Below are 5,288 nucleotides of genomic sequence, written 5' to 3' on the forward strand. Positions count from 1 at the left end.
GGAAGCGCCGCGCGGCCCGGCCCCTCAGCGCCCGCCTCGCCCCTCACGGCGGCGCTGGGGGGTGGGACCGGGCCCCGCCGCCGGGAAGGGCCCGCCGCGGGCTGGGGGCTGCCGCTGGGATGAGCCGCGGGAGCGGCGCATCGGAGGAGTTTGGAGCGCAGACCACAGGCACGACGCCCCCAGAGACCTGCACCCCCACCGTGACTGGCCGGGGCACGGCCCCGCCGGCGCTGACACCGGCAAACCCTGCTCGTCAGGCTGGCTGACCCCTCCTCCCCGTACCCCTTTGCTGTCAGCCCGGGGCACGGGAGCACCCGCAAGGTGTCCGCGCTGGAGGTGTAAAGCAGCTCACAGTGACTTCTTCCTCCGTGGGAGAGTGGAGAGGTGCGGCCCCTTTTCGAAACAAGCCATTTTTCACACAAAAGCATAGATCATGCCAAGGGAGCCATGGAACAGGCTGAGCTGCTGGAAGGAGCGGAGCGATGCCTCACACCAGCTGTGAGGGGTTCAGACGTTAATACCTGGAAACCAGCACCAGCCAGGCCCGTTCATCATCCTGAGTCCCAGCTTGGCCACCAGCCTCCAGGAAGCTGCTCCCAAAAGACACAACGCCATCACCCTCAAATCATGCCTGCAAACAATGCTGCTGAAGGCACCCAAACCCAACTTTTTCAAGATCTCATTCTCAAGATATCACAGTCAATGAAACCAGATGCACCCTGGCTGCCAGACTCTCAGTTGCTCACAACCGTGACAACCAGACACCACGTCCGACACAGGCAAAGGCACACATACCATGTCCACAAAGTATCGTCCCAACATCCATGAAAACAGCTCTGCTGGGAGAGGCCTCTGTGTGCCCCAAAGGCTCCAGAAGGGGCCTGAGACTTTGGGTCCCAAATATGGACCCCCACAGAGTGTGTTTGGCAAAATCCCACTGCCTTGATCCATCCCTGACAGCCTTCTCAGAGAGGCGCCCACCCCATGTGAAGGTCACACCTCGGTGCCCCAATGGACTGGGTATTTGCACCAGCACGGCATCTGGGGGGAGCGCACTCACCGGCTTGCTGCTCCCAGCCACCTCAGGGACTGCAGTTGTGCCTCGCGGACAGCCCACCGCTCCACCGCTGTCACCAGCACCAACAGGGATGTCCCAGGAGATCCAGACCCCTGTACACCCCTGAGCTCCCTCTGCGCCTCAGCAGTTCTGCGATGCCCAGCATGAGCTGAGCTTACTGCAATGCTGCACAGGCTCCCGGGGGAAGGTTACACATTACCCGTCAGCAGTACGCACACACATGTTGGGTTACGTGCCAAGGTTTTGGCAGCAGAGGGGCTGCAGGGGCCTCTGTGGGAAGACACCAGAAGCTGCCCCCATGTCGGGCAGAGCCAGCCCCAGCTGGCTCCAAGGTGAACCCACTGCAGCACAGCTGCAGTTGGGAGAGAGGGGTGAGGAAATGCGTGAAACAACTCTGTAGACACCAAGGTCGGAGGAGGAGGAGGGGGAAGAGGCACTCCAGGCAGCAGAGCAGGGATTCCCCTGCAGCCTGTGCAGAAGACCACGGCGAGGCAGGCTGTCCTCCTGCAGACCACCTCAAGCAGATACCCAGCTGCAGCCCATGGAGGACCACCGGAGCAGGCGGAGATGCCCTTAAGGACTCTGTGGCTCATGGAGATCCCACAGAGGAGTGGGCTCTTGGTAGGAGCTGCAGCCCATGGAGGGGACCCCACGCTGGAGAAGGGACAGAACATAAGGAGGAAGGAGCGGCAGAGACACAGCGTTACAAACTGACCCCAACTGCCATTCCTTGTCCCCCTGTACTGCCTGCGGAGTGAGGAGATCCCAGAGTCAAGCGTAAGGTTAAGCCTGGGAAGAAGGGGAGGGTGGAGGGAAGGTGCTTTTAGTTTTGTTTTCACGTCTCATTATCCTACTCTATTTTTAACTGGCAATAAATGCATCTCCCCCATTCCAGTCTTTCCCCCATGACAGTAATTGGTGAGCAATCTCCTTGTCATTATCTTGACTCATATGCCTTCCAACCCAGGCAATTCTATGATTCCATGATATTTTCTGCCCCTGTCCCGCTGAGGACTGAGGGCGGGGCTGGGTAGGCACTTGGCAGCCAGCCAAGGTCAACCCACCACAACACATTTCTGGGAACTGCTGTGTTATCATCACAGATTGAAAGGAAAAAAAAGAATCATCTTAATAACAAAAAGCCCTTTCTAGGCTTTCTTTGAGGTGTCCGTATGTAGCAGAGCTTACGTGTTTTGCTGTCATGCTACAGTAATTTGCTTTAGTAAGTGATATTCTGCTTTCTCATTTCTCAGCTCATGTTAGGAAGTGCACTTAATGCTCGTTGCCTGTTTTTCATTTGGCTGAGAGTCTCTCTCCATCCCCTCTGGGTCTTCTCAAGATTTCCATCAGCGCTCTGCCCTCACCACCTGAAACGAAACTGGCTGAGAGACAGTCCCACCCATTTACAGTAAACTCCTCTTCTTGGAAGGAACATTAGGAGACAAGAACAGGCCAGGTCCAATAAGGAACACAAACGTATGAGATAGATAGCCTCACATCTTCTCCATTTCCCCTCTCCCAGACTGAAGCGACACCCAAATGTCACTGGTTCTTGTTCTTCTAAGGAATAATTCATCACCTGTCCATACCATACCCTCCACCAGTGTCAGAAACTGCCCTGTATAGTTCAATACCCAGATTGTACCTGAGGAGCTTTTCGGGAGGAGAAGGAGTTTAAGGACATGCGTCCTGGCCAGGGGCCCAGTACGTTTCGAGTGCTCATCCAAAAAAAAATAATAAAACATTCAAGATGGATCTCATTGCATTTGTGGCCTAAAAACAGCAAGGGAGGCAGACCCTGAAAGAGCAGGACATCCTTCTTGAATCAATGCAAAAACTGCTGCTATTACACCAGATGGACACGTGGCTTAGCAACAGGATGGAGGTTACCAAGTCTCACCCTCGCTGATAGGAAGAGAAAGAAAATACTACATTAGGCAGGGTGTTGTTCTGAGCAGCACAAAGGCCCCAGCAACCAAAGCAAGCACGTGAAAAGGGGGAAGGGAGAAAAAAGTGTTTGTTGAGCTTTGCACTTGTTTGCGTGCAGTAGAGGGAGGCTGAACCAGCCCCTCCCACCGCTGCACGCACAGGAAACCCCGTGATGACAAACAAAAAGCAAGACCCATGTTAGAAGTGGGGATGAAGAGGGATTATCCCTGTGTAGGGTCTCATTTTATTTTTTTTCACTTTACATTTCCAGTAGCACTTCCCTGGTTTTGCTGGGCTCCGTGAAGCAGCGCAACAAACTCGGTGCGGGAAGGTAGCGCTGCTGAGGAACTGAAAGGTTTGCAGCAAAGCCATCCATGATGTGGCCCCAGTTCCTTCCCCAGCCTCATCTGCTTGAGCCCCGTATTCACACATTAACTAGCAGAAATTCTTGTGACTACGCTCTTGCAAAGCTGTTTTTCTGTTACTGGGAACCATGATAGATGCCATGTAAGAGAAGGCAGAGGGTGCTGGCAGTAGAGCTACTGCAGCTTAAATTCCCTGGGCCCGAGCTGAGAGGCAGCACCTGATTTGGGGATCTCTGCCATGGAGGGCATGCGTGGGGTAGACTGGGCTCCCTTAAACCAAAGGCCCCCCCGTCACTCAGGGGTATTAACCTTGGGGATGAGGTGCCGCTTGACCCCTGTGCCCACCGGCTCTGCCCAGCTCTAGCTCCGAGGGAGCGGGGCAGCCGTGAGCCCGGGCTGCGGGCAGCTTGGGAACCCCAAGCGTAATCCACCTCTGACTCACCTGCTGCCTAATGCACTCCTGGGCACTCGAGGAAGTTCAAAAGTTATATGAGTTTGTCATCGTGTTCATTGGACACCTGTTTTTCAAGAACTGCTACTTGAGTGATAATGTATATGTTTACTGTAAACTTTGAAGATTACAGTGAACTTAGTTTCTTTGGCCTTGAGACAGATTTAGACACGTTTCAGCTGAGATCCCAGCTCTTCTTAAAACACTTGCATTCCTTCATAGCACCTCCTCTGTGTCCCCAGTTTTGGTTCTTACTGCTCCTCGGGGATCAAATAACAAAAACCCCTCCATGAGTCATAGGATGAGAAGAAGAGTATTTCCTAACAGGAAACTAAAATCAGTTTCAATTCCCCGCACTGCTTAATTGTGCTCTAACCACAAATTTTCTTGAGGCCACATCTTACTACAACACTCGGGATGTGGCAACATAATAATTAACGTATAGCTTATATGTGAAGTGCTAGCAGATTTATGGTACTCCCAGTGGCATTAAAGTAAAGGTTATTAAACCTTTCTTCCTCTGACTCTCTGAAAAAACTGACCTGTAGTAAACACAGACGCTCCGAATACACTTCAAGCAGCATTAAGGAGGTGGTATTTTCAGGTGGAGAACTAATGAAAAATCCATCTGGCTGGGGAAACCCACTGCAGGTAATACGCAGTCTGCAAGACTCAGGATAGAATCCCCTCATTTCTCACTTCACGCTGCCCATGATGCTTTCCCCTCACCGGCAGTCTCATCTGCAAAAGGGAGCTTACAAAGAGAAAAGCCATCCACATTTTCACAGCTCTGCCCCTCACCATCCCCTTTGGGCTGGTAACTACAGTTTAACGGTCTTTTAAAACGAAAGCTCTGGTGTCAAAAAAGTCATTACAACTGAATCTGCACAAATTGTGGCCTACTGCCCCCCATCCAGCAGATGCACAAGAGCTATTTCAAAAGCTCTGAGTTCATGCCAGCTTTATGCTTATCTGTAGTGACAACGCCGGCGTGAAGCCAGCTGGTACAAACGCGAACCTGCCCAAGGCTGGCTGCGAACCCCTCGCCCAGCTGGGAGGAAGGCAGTCGGGACCAGCTGGGGTCTCCAGCACTGGGAGGTCACAAACCAGGTGCCCAGGGCAAGTCCAACAGCTCACCTGTGCCGGAGTCACACCTCCCGCTCTGGCCACAGCGCCTACCACTGCAGCATTTACTCCCTTTCAGCGTTTTTCGGTTACTTCAGGTGATGTATTACTCACCTTCTCCTCCCAGAAACTGCATCTGACTGAAGCACAAACAGGGGAAAAAAAAAAAAAGGAAACTTCAGACAGACCATGTGAAAGATGTCAAATTTAAACTGAGGAAAACTCAAAGAAATTTGAGGGAGCATAGAAATGACTAATGTCTTTGACGTTACAGAAAATGCAGGCAGAAGGCATTGTTTAATGAATTACCACAGGAAAAAACCCTGGAAATACAGCAACA

This window comes from Larus michahellis, chromosome 12 (assembly GCF_964199755.1).
Source record: "Larus michahellis chromosome 12, bLarMic1.1, whole genome shotgun sequence".
Lineage (NCBI taxonomy): Eukaryota > Metazoa > Chordata > Aves > Charadriiformes > Laridae > Larus > Larus michahellis.